This window comes from Anabrus simplex, chromosome 7 (assembly GCF_040414725.1).
Source record: "Anabrus simplex isolate iqAnaSimp1 chromosome 7, ASM4041472v1, whole genome shotgun sequence".
In the NCBI taxonomy this organism is placed as follows: Eukaryota; Metazoa; Arthropoda; class Insecta; order Orthoptera; family Tettigoniidae; genus Anabrus; species Anabrus simplex.
The window spans coordinates 219,271,769-219,290,099 of NC_090271.1; the positions used below are offsets into that span (position 1 = coordinate 219,271,769).

Genomic DNA, 18,331 nt, shown 5'->3' on the forward strand with positions numbered 1-18,331 from the left:
AGTAGCAATTGCTGGTGCAGACAGGTACCAATGGCAGGAGAGTACTTGGAATGAGGAGATAAAGGCTACCTAAGTTACAAAGGTATAAGGTGGCAGGGAGGGATTCTGTCAGGTATAACTCTAGTAAGAATTTTGTCCTATGCAAACGACTTGGTCTATTGAAACTGTGCAATCTAATATCTTGCAACTTCTAAAAGGATGCAATGAATATGACATGAAAATTAGTCGTTTCAATTCTAAAGTGATGGCAGTAGGAAAGAGTAGTAGAACTGAATGTCAGGTTGAAAATACAAAATTGGAACAGGTAGATAATTTCAAATAGGTATTTAGGATGTGTATTCTTCCAGGATGGCGGTATAGTAGGCAACATTGAATATAGATGCAGTAAACCCAATGCAATGAGCTTGCAGTTGTGTTCAACAGTATTCTGTAAGAAGACAGTTAGCTCCTGGACAAAACTACTCATGTCTTTACACTGGTCTGGTTTCAGACCACCTGTGCTGTACATACCTAATGCAATGAGTTTGCAGTTGTGATCAACAGTATAGGTACCAAAAGATGGAAGTCAGCTCTTGGACAGAACTATCAATACGCCGGTCTGGTTTCAGACCAACCTGTGCTGTACAACTGCTTACTACATACACACAGAAGGGACCTACTACATGTATTTCAAAATACTCCTTTCCTTGTAAACCATACATGTTCTACCACATAAAATATACAAATTAAGATGTTGTAATAATGCTAATAATTTAAAAAATTGGAGTTAAGGTTCTTTCCCATCAGGTGTTAATACACATAACTCACTGAGGATTCAAATAAATATTGATAGATAAGTATAACAAAAACTGATTTAATTAAAAAAGTAGAACATTTCTCAAGAACATAAATTTTATTTGATTCTTTCTTGATCTAACACTGTATACAACAGTTCCTGAATTTTAACTTTGAAAACCCTTCGACCTAGTACACTCATTCTTTCCATGTCATCACAAAGACACTAAAAATAACACTGATTACATTTTCTTTTCAGTTTTCAGTATCTTTTCTAAATATTCACTTAACATCACTGTCACTTTCACATTTCTGTTTCTTTTATTTTTAACTGCTGGCAGAGCTGTTTGTGGAAGCAGAAGCCACTGGACTGGAAGTTGAAGTCCCTTCAGTAATTTCTGATCTGTAGGAGTAAGACCCCTCCAACACAAATTATTTCTGCTTCCTCCTCCTCTATTTCAGCTTGGTGAAAAAGCTCTCACACATCAGGTGCCACTTCCATAGATGTGTTTGTTACAGAACTGAAAAAAATGAACAACATATTAATGCAATTCTTCTAAATTGGAGCTATATTTTAGTCTGGACACAAGCCTTCTGCTTAAGAAATTGTTACTTTCAATAATTATTTTAGTAAGATGATTGTTAGGTTGGATTATATTATATTACTTTCAGTTATATCTGATAAATTAATGAACAGATGGGTGGAACTTATGGCCTACAGACTGAATCTTCCCCTCACTCTTTCACAACTATAACACTGGTCTGTAGTGTAGGCCTACTTTTAAAAATAAATATTACAGAATTGTACCTTTTTCCAGCAATGAAGAGTTCCAGAAAGTTGAGAGCATTGAAGTAGACCCATTTTATGTTTTCTGTACAGCAGAACCTGGGAGGAGAGGGAGGATGTTATCTCTCCAAGTTCGATATCCAGCCTTCAGAATTTGCCTTGTTTTGGCACAACTTTTTCCTGAAACAATGAATCAGAATATTGTGACAAAGAAAATAGACATGTTAGACCTACTTATGGCATAGGCCTACACTTATTTGTCATTAAAGCGAACAATGGTAGGCCTATTCATTTCATTAGGTACCGGTACGAGATGGAGGTTAGGAAAGCACTGCTTATGTTTTCCAAACATTTCTTCAATTAAGTTACAAGAATGATAATTACTAGTTCTCCTAGTATAACTTTTTTTACCAATCTATTCCGTATAATATATTTTATCAATAAATAATCTAAGATAACACTATTCATAAGATAATCGTAAAAATATAATAATTACTTACCAGTTTTTGTCCCAGTTCTCGACGCTATAGAATGCCATACAAAATTCACGGTCTCCCTATTACTATATCCAGGGAGTCTAGGATTATACACCACTTTGTTTTCATACACTAAGCAAATTAATGTTTCGATTTCATCAACAGATGACTATGTTGCGTCCGCCATCATCGAACGACTGCGACTGAAAAACGGACACGTTTGTTTTCACAAACCAGTCGATCTTCATCGCTCGTAGTTGATCGCTGACGATCGATGCTGTGTGACTGGTGCCACTGCCCTCTGTAGGTTTGTTTTCTTAGTCGGTTGATCGCAGTCGTTCGATCGAGCCTGTGTGACAGCCCCCTTATTAGTCACAATCTTTGTCTTAGACAAAGGTTTCTGGCGCGAATATCAGCAGAGACGCGACGCGCACGGACAGCGATCTTATCATGGACTGAACACCTCCTTCCACCTTTCTCTGCTCTTATAGAATCCAGGAACCCACGCGACGCGCTGGGAAGTCCCGGGAAACAACTTGAGATTGGCATGTGGCCTCGAAATATTTTCTCACGGCAGTCGGCCTCCCACGTAGTTATTTATTCGATTATATATTAATAGACTTTGATGTACCTATGGCTTTGTAAAACTCTGGCACTGATTTCCATCCTTTTACTTTCCTGTAAAACCTTCAAATATAGGAATTACGACTCAATTTCCGTAATGTGGTGAGCCTGTCTGTTCCCGCTGAAAATCTCTGTTAAGATGGCAGGTCTCTCCCCCAGACAAAATCCCATCTCTCTTTCTTTCTTCCTCGCATATTCTTTCTTCGTCACACATGACCACGCCTTGCCTCGGGAATCCCCTTCAGTTCCCGCGCTTGGTATAGCATCACGCCTTTGCAGTTAGCGTCCTGCTGCGCATTATTTTATCAGCGTTAAATATCCATTCTTATAATTAACAGAATGGTACAATATGACTCCTGATTTCAGTTCAGCATCGAAGATCCTCCATTAATATTTATCCGAAATACTTGAAATATTTCACTTGTTGGATTTCAGTTCTATTTCTGGTAACATGCCTTTTTTTGTGATAGTAACTTCACTATATCAGACATAATTAGAAAATAGTCCACCTTATAGGCCTTATTTTTACATTGGTAGAGTTCTGGTTTTCTTGTTGTAAAAAAATTGGGTGAGGCTGTGTGTGGTTCATGACCACAAGTTTTTGAGGTGTTGGACATTGGTGGTTTTGGAATTGTGACAAGCCTATTTCTTTTCTGTAATCTATTTACGGTAATTTTGAAGTCATTTGTTGTCCATTTGCCGTAATGTTCTGCAAAAGAAATTTTTCACACTTCTTCATACCACAATTTTCTCAGCTTTTCACTATTTGAATTCGTTTTGCTGTGTACGTGTAGAACAACATTTCAAAAGGGAAAATATGTGGTTTTTTCAGTTTGAGAAAAGATTTTTTTTTTTTTCCTAGTATAGGTTGCCATTATGACAAGCATACCATACAAAACAATCTTAATTTAAGGGCCTGATACTGGTCACAGGGGAAATATATACACTGTGGTTTAGATATTCTACTAGTGTGAAGTGTAAAATTTATTTCTTAAAATCTGAAGGGAGCCCTTCAGTGCCAGCAGACCTCCATCCTAAACAACTTGTTTGCTTGTACCAAAGCAGCTACAAAAATCTCAGAAGAATTTGGGGATTGTTCTCCTGTAACCCACCAGAAGCATTTTTTAGGTTATACATGTGTTTTAAATAATTCACCATGGGCTCATAAATATCTTTTTCTTGGTCAACCAGTTTCAAATTGAATTGTGAGATCAATTATGAAGCCTGATCCCGTTTTCCTACTGATTCCCAGGATGACAACTGTACAAATACTTCTATTGGTTGCAATGCAGTGAGTGGATAGGGATGTCCTCACTGGCTTGCCAGCAGACTTGAGCGTAATAAAATAGCTCTCGCAGACCAAACACAAAGTCTTTAATGGCAATTTGACAGAGATGGAGACCATGGGTACAGTGCAGTTGGCAGATGAGACATGCTGTCTTTCTGGGAGTTAATGCAGAAAGGACCGTAGCCTTTGTTCTCAAGAGGAGCGACAACAAAGGAGCCTCTTCTCCATGTCAGGAGCGGCCTAAGTACCTGCCATCAGCATGCTTCACGACATGCTCCATGACAAGTCAGTCATAAAATCATACCATCACATCTTTACAGAAATTTTGTCTTGTTGAATCGAACCAAGTTTACGGTATCCTCCGGAAGCAGCGCACGTTGGCAGGGCCCAGTCAGTGCGAAATTTATACAGGGGGGTTACCGTAGCACAGGCGGTGATGTTTAAATAAGCGAGCCGCCACATTTTGTATCGCATCATTGAACGTCAGGACTGTGGTCGAAGTAGCAAATTAGCCACAGCACTTCAGAGAAGGGATATGGACATACGTGCAGTGCAGGAAACAAGATAGTGCAGAGAAAAGTCTTGCGCCATTGGATGTGGATACAAACTGATACACAATTGAACCGAAAGAACAACTAATGGTGTTTGCATTGTTATATCAGCAAATTTTGATGGTTTTGTCTGTGAGGTGCAACAGTACAATGATCGCTTCATGAAAATCGTCAATACTGCAGATAGAATGGAAATCAATCTTTTCAATGCCTATCCTCCACAAACTGGCCTGAGCACGGAAACCAAAGACGCCTTCTGGGCACTGCTTGACAAGAAGACCGCTGAAGTGCCACCAGAAGATTACCTTATCGTTGCCGTGAATGGATGCATCAGACAGAGGGAAGAAGATCACACGGCCCATGGCAGACGTGGATATGGAGAGAAGAACGACAGCCAACTCACAATCTAATCATCACAAACACCTGGTTCAAAAAGCGTGGTACTTGTGTAATCATGTACTATGGTGGCCTCAATGCAACTCGTATTGACTACATCCTTGCGACACGACTGAACCTCAGAGATGTTCTAGACACAAAAGTTGTTCCGTACGAAACCATTGCGATGCAACATCGGCCATCTGTAAGCTGTGGATAAATTCGCCAAGAGCTGAATACTTTGCCAGAATTAGACCAAAAAGAATCAAATGGTGGTGCCTCAAGGAGGACGCCAACGTTATTACAGTGCCACCAATTGCCCCAGGTGAAGAGATCTGACTAAATTTAAAGGCGCCGCTCATGAAGCTGCATGCTCTATTCTTGGAACAATTAGACCAGGACAACAAAGTATTGACAAAGATACGTGGCTTTGGAATGATGGTGTTAATGATGCAATGCTGTGTACAAGAAGAAACAGCTGTACAGATAAAACGCCCATCTTGGTTGGAATGCAGCCCATAGTGAAGTGAAGGCCATTGCCTCAAAAAAAGCAAACTGTTATGCAGATCTATATGTAAAACTTGACACGTGTGAAAGCGAGCAGGACATTTACCAGCTAGTCAGATCAAGGCATCGCAAAATGGAAGACATTCAACATTTTTACTCCATCGACTGAACAGGTGAACTACTAGTCAACTGGAAGAAAGTGAGGGAATGCTGGCAAGATACTTCGAGAGAATTTTAACCGAAGAATTTCCCCCACCACCAATCCCAACCACCTCTTCTGTTGAAGGCCCAATGAAAGAAATTGAGGAAATGAAACCAAGTAAAGCCACCGGCCCTGATGATTTTCCGGCCGAGTTTTGGTGTTCTCAATGCTGGGATGCTCTAATTACCGCCCGATTAGACTTCTTAGCTAATCAATGGAGGTCTTTGAACGTATTCTCATCAAAAGGATTCGCAAGATAGCTAAACTTACAATGAACCAAGCTGAATTTGTAGCACAACTGATGCAGTCCATCTTGCAGGGCTGATAGTTGAGAAACCCCATGAAAAGAATAAGTCGCTGCATCTCACTTTCCTGCACCTTGAGAACACCTTCGATTGGATACCACATGATGTAATCCGGTTAGCGCTACGAGAACATAGCATTCCAGAACACCTTGCTAAGTGGGTACAGTTGTTCTACGTAGAACCAAGGAGTTATGTTCAAGCTATGTCAGAAGCGTCCAATGACTTAGGAGTCCACCAAGGCTCTGCGTTATCACTTCTGCTGTTCATTCTTGTGATGGACACAGTTACATCAGACATCTACAAGCCTGGGCACTTTCCTATGCTGATGTCAAATTGGTTGCAGAGAATAAGCTTGGGAGTGGAACAACCAACTAGCGTAATAAGGCCTGCCCCTCTACAAAAAGGAGACACAATACATGACATTAGGTACTCGGGAAGTTGGAACCATCTATGTTAATTGTGAAGGTCTACCACGAGTAGAGAAATGTAAGTACTTTGGCTCCACAATTTCTGATGATGGCCAGCTTACTGGCAAGGTCAACATAAGGATACACGCAGCCTAGCTGAAGTGGCGAATGTCAACACGCATCACTAACTGTCAGATGAAGGACCATCTGAAATCTAAGATCTACCTGACTGTTATTCATCCTGTCACTCTCTACGGCACAGAGTGTTGGCCAGCTACAAAGGAGATAGAACACTGACCAAGCGTCGTGGAGACGAAGATGCTTAGGTGGTAGCTGGCATTATGAGGCTGGATCACATTTTAAATTATGTTATTAGGGAACGTTTTGGTTTTGCACCGATCCAGAAGAAAATGCAGGAAAGCCGTCTGTGCTGGTTCGGGTATGTGTTGCATGCAGAGGACAAAACATTGGCAAGGTCAGCGTATAAATTGGAAGTCGCTGGAAAGAGGCCCAAGGGACTACCAAGGCAGCGATGGGCCGATACAGTGCACAATAAACTGAGGGCTGTAAATCTCCATCCAGATATGGCTCAAGACCAAACTAAATGGAGATAACAAATCCACACAGCAGACCCTGCAGTCAACAGGACAGATTCTAAAGAAAAAGAAGAATGCAGTGGACTTCTTCATAGAATTAAAAGATTTTAATGGTGTTGGCTGATGCTATCTTGCTCCTGATTAGATGATTCCTAGTTTCCTCAGGAGATCCTACTCTCATGAGCCAAGAACATGTAGAAGAGTGGGGTTTTTTTTTGTCTCATTGCAGTGCAAATGAAAATAAGTTTATATATTCAACCAAGAAGGATAAGGAAATCTATTTTATTAACACAACCCATTAAATATGTACACTTGCCGATAAATAAAGTGGGCATTCCCTGGAGGGTTTGGTTGACCACAATGCATACAGTGCAGGAAGATAGTACATGAAACATGGCCTTGCCGAGTATTTTGTTGTCCTGATGCAGCCACAGAACATAGCTCATTGTCTCAGTCTGGAACATTATATATCCATCCAGTGGCCATGTTAGCCATAATGTTGTAATGTATGCACTATATTTTGTCTGGCGGTCATGTTGTAGATTTGTGATGTGCCTCTGAATATCCAGACTTCGACGGCCAAGGTCGTAGCTGTGTATGCTAAATTGTAAATTCTGCTGCTCACCTCAGGAGTTAAGAGTTCGAGTCTCAGAAGGGTAAAATATTTGTTTATTTTTATTCCTACACTGACTTCACACAACTTCTTGTTTTACCATGCCATTATTGATAGTGAGTGGGCTTATTTGTAACCCTGGAAAGGGCTGTTGTGTGGTCCTCTCAGCAAGAGCACAATCAATCAATCAATCAATCAATCAATCAATCAATCAATCAATGCTGATCTGCATTTAGCGCAGTCGCCCAGGTGGCAGATTCCCTATCTGATGTTTCCTAGCCTTTCCTTAAATGATTTCAAAGAAATTGGAAATTTATCCCTGTTTGCCACCCATTCTCTTTCTATATCCTGAACCTGCTTACTGTCCACTGTTCGGAACTTCTCACTGATTACATCCATGTACTTCTAATTTCCTCATCCTGGAGAGTTTCTTTAGTTTATTTACAGTCTTTTCCACTTCCTCGAGCGTAATTTCACCATCATCATTTTCCTCCTCCCCATGAGCTTGGTAGTTTGCGACACCTATAGGAAGATTTCCTTTTATGTTGAGAAGATTTTAAAAATATTCCCTCCACCTGTCCAATGATTCCCTGGAGTCTATTATGAATTCACCTGAATTACCCATAACACTGTTCCTTTCCTTTTTTCCTCCCTTCCTAAGATTCTTTATTACTGTTCAGAAGGGTTTCCCCGCTGCTTGACCTAGCCTTTCCAGGTTATTACCAAAATTTTCCCACAACTTCTTTTTGGATTCAACAACTATTTGTTTCGCTCTGTTTCTTCCATCTATGTACAGTTCTCTCTCTGTGTGAGCCCTTGTTTGGAGCCATTTCTGATAAGGCTTCTTTTTACGTTTACAAGCTGCTTTCACTTCATCATTCCACCAAGATGTTCGCCTTTTCCCATCTTTACACACAGTTGTTCCTAGGCATTCCCTTGCTGTTTCTACTACAGCATCCCTGTATGCCACCCATTCTCTTTCTATATCCTGAACCTGCTTACTGTCCACTGTTCAGAACTTCTCACTGATTATATCCACGTACTCCTGTTTAATTTCCTCGTCCTAGAGATTTTCTACCCATATTCGTTTGCAGGCAAATTTCACTTTCTCTATCCTAGGCCTAGAGATACTTAGTTCACTACAGATCAGATAGTGGTCTGTATCATCGAAAAATCCCTGAAAAACCTGTACATTCCTAACATATTTCCTGAATTCGAAGTCTGTTAAGATATAGACTATTATGGATCTGGTACCCCTAGCCTCCCATGTGTAGCGATGAGTAGCCTTATGCTTAAGAATGTATTCGTAACTGCTAAACCCATACTAGCACGGAAGTTCAGCAGACGCTTCCCATTCCTGTTAGCTTCCATATCTTCCCCATATTTACCAATCACCCTTTCATATCCTTCAGTTCTATTTCCATCTCTCACATCGAAATCGCCCATTAGCACTATTCTATTCTTGCTGTTGACCCTGACCACGATGTCACTCAATGCTTCATAAAACTTGTCAACTTCATCGTCATCTGCACCCTCACATGGTGAATACACTGAGACAATTCTTGTCCTAATTCCTCCAACTGCCAAATCTATCCAAATCATTCGCTCGTTTACGTGCCTGACAGAAACTATGTTGCGTGCAATGGTATTCCTGATATACAGCCCTACCCCAGCTCTGCCCTTCCCTTTTTAACACCTGCATTGCCATTGTGCATGACCTCTTCCAGGCATGTGGCCATGGAATTGATATGTATTTTCATTACCTGCCACCTCAATCCAGCCCATACTAACAACATCCCAGAGAGCATCATTTGTGTTTGGCATGAGATCAGGCCAGGTCTCCACCATTATTCTCTTCATCTCAGCCCCCACGTTCTCAATGGGATTCATGTCTGCCCCACAAGGAGGCCAGTCAATAAGCTTGACTTAACCTTGCCTTGCAGACCATTCCTGAACTAATCAGGATGTGTGTGGATTGGAGACAGGCCGTGCTGAAATTGTATAACACCAGCAGGATGAACTAAAATGTGCACATACTGCCTGGTGTTAAGCTGTTGCTCTGTTTGGTGCTACATTCCTATCTTGCCAGAACTTATCCAACCCCAACACACGACAGATACACAGCCAGAGCAGCGGTGCTCGGCCATGCATGCTGGATTGTGTTGGGTACTGAAAGGGCGAAACAGACATACCAGCCCATTGCTCTCTGAGAAAAATGTGGTCTAGTCACAGAATATATTTGACTAATCATGTAGTACATTGTCCTCAGTAAACGCAAGGCTATATACCCTCTGTTCATCATTTAGCTTTTGTTAGCTGCTCTCTGGAATTGTAACCCTGCCTCGTTCGGGTGCCGAGGCTGTCTTTAAGCTGCTGGGAAAACTTGCATAGCCTGGCATAGCTGCATGGCATTCATGAACAAGGTCGAATTGATCTTTGTGATCGCCCTGTTTCTGGTTTGAGACCCACCACGGACCTGATACAGCACATCGACTTACATCTCCCAGTTCTCAAAAATATCTTATCCAGCACATTGCTGTACTGCGTGTGATGCTGTAGCATCGTCCAGCATCCCTTGTGGTTAGATTTCCTTGTTGTATGGTAGCAACTACCCACTCACAGATGCTAGATCCTGGACTGTGGTGCCAGGTGATGCTGATAATGCAAAATTTGGATCTGGGAATATAATTAAAATAATTCAAATTTATCACGGTAACTTTACATACTGTACTAAAATGAAATAGCTGTGAGCTTGCATTCAGGGGGATAATTGTTTCGAACCTCACTGTCAGCAGCCCTGAACATAGTTTTCTGTGGTTTCCTATTTTCACATCAGGCAAATGCTGGACCTGTACCATAATTAAGGCCATGACTGTTTCCTTCGCAGTCCTAGCCCTTTGCTATCCCATCATCACCATAAGACGTATCTGTGTTCGTGTGACGTAAAGCCAATTGAAAAATCTTTCTTCCCTGCTTAAATCTAATCATACCAAATTTCTGTGTGTACTTTATCCTGACTAGATAGTCATCTGCATCACTGTTGGCACCTCAGCAACTCCTAATATTCATAATGACTGTTGCATGTTGTTTGTAATCACATGGTCTCTTTGGTTCCTTGTAACCCATCCTGGTGACGATCCACACACTGGAACCACACTCTGGTTGAGGTCCTACCAGGGACCCACATGCCCTCTCCTTTACATCCCCACGACAACCCCCAAATACCCTCATAACCATGGGCAGAGATCTGCGACCCCTATCCACAATCACATCCATGTGATTACCTCAATGAAGATCCCTCCCAACACCAACACCCGGGCACCCACAATGATACCCAAAAGGAACCCTCACCCCATCAACGCAGCAACCAAAACTGAGACGATACCTCCCATTAGTTTAACTCGCAACCCGACCCCCCAACCCCCGTCCATCATCATACCACCGCCCACCATCCATCTCACAACACTACTGAGGTCACACCACAGCTGCTCACAATCCTGCAACCCATCTGTCACTCTATACAGATCATCATCATCATCATCATCTGCAAAAAGTCCCACCTCCGATTCCACATCCCCCCACCTCTCTCTCTCAAAATTTTTGACCTCATATTTACATTTATATATAATTGTTGACCTAGCTTTTTCTTAAATATTTTCAACGAACTAGGAAATTTATTGAATGTTCAAATTGATCAATTAGTCCAATCCCTTACTCCTTGTCCTCTAAGTGAATATTTGCCCCAATCTTTCCTCTTGAATTCCAACTTTATTTTCATATTATAACCTTTCCTACTTTTGGAAGCTCCACTCAAGCTTATTCTCCTACTAACCTATTGTAATCAATCTCTACCGATCTGCACTCAGGACAGTCACCCAGGTGGCAGACTCCCCGTCTGTTGTTCTCCCAGCCTCCTCCCAAATGATCGCAAAGAAATTGGAAATCCATTGAACATCTCCCCCAGCAAGTCACTCCAACCCCCAACTTCACTTCCTATAAACGAATACCCGCCCCAATCTGTCCCCTTGAATTCCAACCCTATAGTCATACCGCGATTGTTCCCACTTTTGAAGACACCACTCAAATGCAATCATCCACCAATGTCACTTCACGCCATTCCCCCACCGACAGCCCGGAACACGCCACCCAGTCAAGCAGGTCGTCTCCCCTCTCCCAAGTTCTCCCAGCCCAAACCCTGCAACACCTTTGCAACGCCACTCCCCTGTCGGAAATCACCCTGAACAAATTGAGCTGCTCCTTCCCGGACTCCCTCAAGTTCTTGAATCAATCAATCCTGGTGACAGTACACACACTGGAACCACACTCTAGTTGAGGTAGTAACAGAGACCCACATACCCTCTCCTTTACATCCCCACGACAACCCCCAAACACCCTCATAACCATGTACAGAGATCTGCAGCCCCTATCCACAATCGCATCCATGTGATTACCCCAATGAAGATCCCTCCCAACACCAACACCCAGGCACCCACAATGATACCCTAGAGCAGCGATGGCGAACCTTTTCCAACCAGCGTGTCATTTTAATTATAGTTTATTATTCTCAACTGTCTACTGTGCCACTTGTTTTTTTTTTTTTTTGGAACGGTTACAAACCCCCACCTCCACCTCCCCATCCCCGACTTCTATCCATAATTCCAAATTATGCTTCATAATACGTTATTACAACAGGTAGCAGGTAGGGACCCTCTTCGGAGGCAGCCCTACTCAGGGAGTGGCGCCCCTGCCTATGAGAGTCCCAGAGCACACTAACCCGGTGTGTAATATCTGGTATGGGTCCCAGCTCAGGGTTACAAGTGAAGACCTCAACGGCATCTACGGCGGAGATGGCGCAAGGGGCATACCCGTAGCGTCTGTACTCCAGAGGAGCGGCTACGAAAGGCGTCTGTCTCCATGTTAGGGGCGGCCTAATTTTGAACCTGGCAGTAGGTATAAAATTCCTTTGGGTGTGGCGAGCCCATCATAACAATAGCCTATATGGACAAAGCAGATATGGTGCCTCGGAAAAGCGTCCCCTGCTAAAAGTGACACGCAGCTCTTCAGGTGCTGGGGGAACTGTGAAAAATGAGCAACCAGCACCAAACTACATCAAAATTGCAACAGTAAATGTACTGACACTGACGGGAAAGACAGAAGAACTGGTTGACTTCATGATAGAGAAAGATATAGCCATACTTGGACTGTGCGAGACCAAGAAGAGGGGTACAGGGGAGATCCCTCTGAGAGAAGGATACAGGCTGTATTACAGCGGAGGACCTGAAGCCAAAAATGGAGTGGCCATCATACTTAGAAGAGAAATCCAAGAATATGTGGAATATACAAAGTACATCAGCGATAGGAAGATGATGATGATGAGACTCCAGTTTGAAAATGGCATGAAAGATCTATTTCAGTTGTATGCCCCATAAACTGGTTGCATAGATGAACATCTAGAGGACTTCTTAGAGGAAGTGGAAGACAGATACAAGATAAGGAAGTACTATTGATGGGAGATCTAAATGCACAAGTTGGAATGGAAAGACAAGGAAAGGAAGATGTTGTAGGGCCCTTTGGATATGGAAATGTAAATCCAGAAGGCGAGTTGTTGGTGGATTTTTGCATGAGGAATCAAATGATTGTTGGAAACACCTGCTTTAGGAAGAAGAACAGTCAGAAGATTACAAGGTATGGTTGGGGAGACAGACGAACAAAGACCATGATTGATTATATAATCATAGAGAAAGAACACCGGAAGAACCTTGTAGATGTAACAGCCATGCCTGAAGAAGCCTTTGGTGGAGATCATAGAGTTGTGATAGGAAAATTGAAAGTTGGAAAGATTGAAAAAACCCAATTAAGAAGGGAGAAAAGAATTAAAGTATGGAAGTTGAAGGAGAAAAGCACACAAGAAGAATTTTAAAGGGAAATAATACCCTTGGTACCCAGGACAGAGGTGGGGAATTTTGAAGAGGAATGGAAAAGATTTAAGGAAGCACTGGTTGGATGTGCAGAAAAGGTGTGTGGTAGAACATCAGGAAATGTGAAAGACAAAGAAACACACTGGTGGAATGATAGGGTAAAGATTAAAGTGAAGGAAAAGAAAATGGCATGGAAAGCATGGAAAACATCTAAGACTGAAGAAAGTAGAAGAAAATATGTGGAGGCAAAGAATTTGGCCAAGAAAGTAGTGGAGGAAGAAAAGAGGAAAAGCTGGGCCTTATTCACACAGAAATTGAGAGATGATATGCAGGGCAGCAAGAAATTACTGTATGGTATCTTAAGAAACAAAAAGAGAGATCAAGTAAACACCAGATTTGTGAAGGATGAAGGTGGCATAATTTCAACAAAGCCAGAAGAAATAAGAAATAGATGGAGAGAGTATTTTCAGAAGCTGCTGAACATAAGAACGGATGAGTCATTCAATGGACGACCAGGAAAGGCAATTAGTTGATGAAGAAATGGATAAAGAAATTACAATGAATGAAATTGAAATGGCAGTAAGAAAGATAAAGAATGGAAAAACTGCTGGAATAGATGAAATTTCACTGGAGATGAGAAAGGCAGCTGGAGCTGTAGGCCTGCAGTGGACATATCGGGTTCTCAGGAATGTCTGGGAGAATGAGGTCCCTGAGGATTGGCAAAAAGGAATAATCATCCCAGTTTTCAAGAAAGGTGATAAGAAAGTTTTGAAGAACTACAGGGGAATTACTCTAATATCCCATGTTGCTAAGATAATGTAAAGGATACTGAAAAGTAGAATAAGGCTGAGGGTTGAGAATCAGATACAGGAAAATCAGTTTGGTTTCAGAAGTGGAAGGTCAACAATAGAGCCCATTTTCATTATGAGACAACTAATGGAAAAGCATTGGGAGTACGGGAATGATATGGTGATGACATTTATTGACAATGAAAAGGCATATGAAGTGTCCCCAGGACGAAAGTTTGCAACAGTCTGGTGCAAAAAGGAATTGGACAGGGATTAATAAAAATGATCATGGCATTGTATAAGGAATGTTGCAGTTGCGTGCAAACACAAGTTGGCAGGACAAGTTGTTTCAAAATAACTAGTGGGCTGAGACAGGTAAGTGTTCTATCACCAATCCTGTTTACAATAGTAATGGATGACATCATGAGAACAGCAAAAGCAGCATATGGAGGAAGAGAAATGAACATGATGTTATTTGCAGATGATATTGTGATTTGGGGAGAAGACGACAGGAAGGTTCAAGAAGAGTTGAATGTGGTGAATGGGAAGATCGAAGAATGTGGATTGAAAATGTGTAGAAAAGAGTAAAACTCTTGTTATGACTAGAGGGGAGAAAGAAGGGAAAGGTCAGATTAGACTTGCAGACAAGCCCCTGGAAGTAGTGGAAACGTTTAAATACCTGGGGAGTGAATTAATGGAGAATGCTCGACTGGATGCTGAGATTAGTAAAAGGATTCAAGCTGGAAGTTGTTTCTATCATAGTGTAAGAAACATGTTATGGGACAAAGATGTGCCAACGGAAGCAAAGGATACTATGTACAAGATGTATTACGTACCCATAACAACTTACGGAGCAGAAACTTGCACAATGACAAAGAAGGATGAGAGTCGAATACAGGCAGCCGAAATGAAGTTCTTGTGGAGTATTATACAGAAGAGTAGAAGAGACAAAATAAGGAATGAGAAAATCCGGGAAGAAATTGGAGTGGAAAAAATGAATGTTACTATAGAGAAAAGCCGACTAAGATGGTTTGGGCACATAAAGCGAATGAGCGACGAAAGAATGCCAAAAAAGGTGATGGAAATGCAAATCCAAGGAAGGAGAAGCCGTGGGCGACCACGATTGAGATGGAAGGATACCATCCAACGCAGCATTATAGAAAGAAACCTGGACTGGGACACAGTGTTGGAGGAGGAGTGGTGGAAAGACCGAAGAAAATGGAGAGGAACCATATTTGCCGCTACCTGGCTACAGCTGGATAAAGGGAAATGATGATGATGATGATGATGAATATGTTATTACACATGTATTATAAAATAATACATTTGACTGCCAGTTCCGTGGTCGTATTTTGCCAATCCCCAAAAATACTTTATTATGTTAGTTTTAAGAATCTTATTCTTCTTCTTTTATTACGGCTTTTCCCACATCTGTAGGGTCGCGGGTGCGAACTGTGTCAATCGTGTGGATGTGACCCTGTTTTGCGGCCGGATGCCCTTCCTGACGCCAACCCTATATGGAGGGAGTAATCACTATTGTGTGTTTCTGTGGTGGTTGGTAGTGTAGTGTGTTGTCTGAATATGAAGAGGAAAATGTTGGGACAAACACAAACACCCGGTCCCCGGGCCAGAAGAAATAATCGGAGGCGATTAAAATCCCCGACCCAGCCAGGAAGAGGATCCGGGACCCTCTGAACTGAAGGCCTCAATGCTGACCATTCAGCTAATGGGTCGGAATGTTAGTTTAAGAATACCCAATATTATTTGTAAAAAGAAATATAATAATCGTTCATTGTAACACAGTTAAGTATTAATAGATATAGAAATAAAAAAATATTAATATTGCAAAAGAACTTGAAGTGGAATATCGTTCTCAACTTTAGTGTGAAACTTTTTGCTGAATCTTAGTAGCCATGTCATTTGTTAGGTTCGTAACTTGTTGTCTTCAATAACACAAAAGAATCACTTAGGTCTGAACCAAGACGGTAGAAAAAATTTGCTCACAGGCGTGCGATTACCCAAACAAAGTAAGTAGCGCTGTAGCAAGTTTCTTTATGGCTGAAAACATTTGTAGAAGGCTGTTCCACTGTTCAAGTATTAAGTTCTCCAGCTTCTGGAGAGAGTATTCATCATCAACAGCACACTCGATTTTCACCAGTCTACGAATTTGTCCACCCATATACTGCTTTCTTGAAATTCAGTCAACTCCATTTGTAAAGTATCAATTTCTAACCACACACAAAATATTGACCTTAATATCATTCATTTGTGCAATATGAGGTTTTGAAATAAAGTGTGATAGTTTCTCCAAATCTAGAAATTGGGATAATCTCTTGGCAATTATTGTCTTACAAAATTAAAATTAACAAACAGTTATTCACTAAGAATAATTACTGGCTGCTGGCAACCACACACAAGCCAAAGTTCACTAATTGACTGATGTGGGCGAACAAATGGCTCTCCGACCGCATCTGACATTTATATCAGTGACTTCTGGACCTATCAGTGTTGCCATAATGCACTTCCGAATGGAAGTAGAATTTAGGTTTTTTTGTATTTATTTTTTAAACCTGAAACAGTATGACTGTACGTTGCATGGGATATTTATAGTCTATAATACAAGATTTATATAAAAATGTTATGTGCATGTGGTGTGCCACCAAAATCGTGTTCGCGTGTCATCTAGTGACACACGTGGCATAGGTTCGCCATCCCTGACCTAGAGGAACCCTCACCCCTTCAACGCAGCAACCAAAACTGAGAGGACGCCTCCCATTAATTAAACTCACAACCCGAACCCCAGGCCCGTTCATCATCATACCACCGCCCACCATTCATCTCACAACACTACCGAGGCCATACCGCAGCTGCTCACAATCCTGCAACCCATCTATCACTCTGTACAGAACATCATCTGCAAACACAGGGTCAGACAAAGCTTCGCCCACTCCAACACTCTTGAGTTCCACTCTCCAGAAATATAGCCACCTATTCAGTCACTCTTTTTTCTAGTACAATTGCACTAATTTTTGCCAGTAGTCTCCCATGGACTACCCTATTAAATGCCTTAGATAGGTCAATCGTGATTCAGACCATTTGACCTCCTGAATTCAAGATATCTGCTATATCTTGCTGGAATCCTACAAGTTGAGCTTCAGTGGAATAACCTTTCCCACCATTTATTAATTTTGCAAACAAGTCTAATATAATCTGAAAGAATGATTTCTCAAAGCTTACAAGTAATGCATGTCAAACTGACTGGCCTGTAATTTTCAGCTTTATGTTTATCACCCTTTCCTTTATACACAGAGGCTACTATAGTAACTCTCCATTCATTTGGTATAGCTCCTTCATGCAAACAATAATCAAATAAGTACTTCAGATATGGTACTATATCCCAACCCATTTTCTTTAGTATGTCCCCCGAAACCTTGTCAATTCCAGCTGCTTTTCTAGCTTTCAACTTTTGTATCTTATTGTACATGTTGTTGTTATCATAGGTAAATTTTAATACTTCTTTAGTATTAGTCACGTTCTCCATCTTGACATTATCCTTGAACCAACAATCTTTACATACTGCTGACTGAGTACTTCTGCCTTTTGAAGATTCTTGCATACACACTACCTTTATTCATTAACGATTCCTGGAATGTCCTCTTTGGAACCTGTTTCTGCCTTAAAGTACCTGTACGTACCCTTCCATTTTTCACAAAAAATTGTATGACTGCCAATTATGCTTGCCATCATGTTATCCTTAGCTGACTTCTTTGCTAGATTCAATTTCCTAGTAAGTTCCTTCAATTTCTCCTTACTTCCACAGCTATTTCTTTCCAGTCTGCACCTCCTTCTTAGTCTCTTTACTTTTCTGTTATAATATAATGGATCTTTACCATTCCTTACCGCCTTTAAAGGTACAAACTTATTTTCACATTCCCCAATAAATGCTTTAAACCCATCCCAGAGTCTGTTTACATTTTTATTTACCGTTTTCCACCAATCATAGTTACGTTTTAAAAACTCCCTCATGCCTGTTTTATTAGTCATACGCTACTGCCTAATAGTCCTACTTTGAAGACCTTCCTTTCTATCACATTTATTTTTAATTACGACAAAAATCAGC

At 41.3% G+C, this 18,331-nt stretch overlaps 1 protein-coding gene and 1 long non-coding RNA gene across 6 annotated transcripts in view; one reads left to right on the forward strand and one right to left on the reverse strand.

Moving 5' to 3' along the window:
- Nucleotides 1-18,331, forward strand: part of LOC136877479 (protein nessun dorma) — a 206,844-nt gene that overhangs the window by 176,628 nt on the left and 11,885 nt on the right. The window lies entirely within an intron of this gene.
- Nucleotides 908-2,399, reverse strand: LOC137501486 (uncharacterized). The gene is made up of 3 exons (XR_011018566.1): nt 2,062-2,399; nt 1,583-1,741; nt 908-1,295 (listed from the first exon to the last, which is right to left on the reverse strand). It is a non-coding gene; the product is annotated as an uncharacterized lncRNA (long non-coding RNA).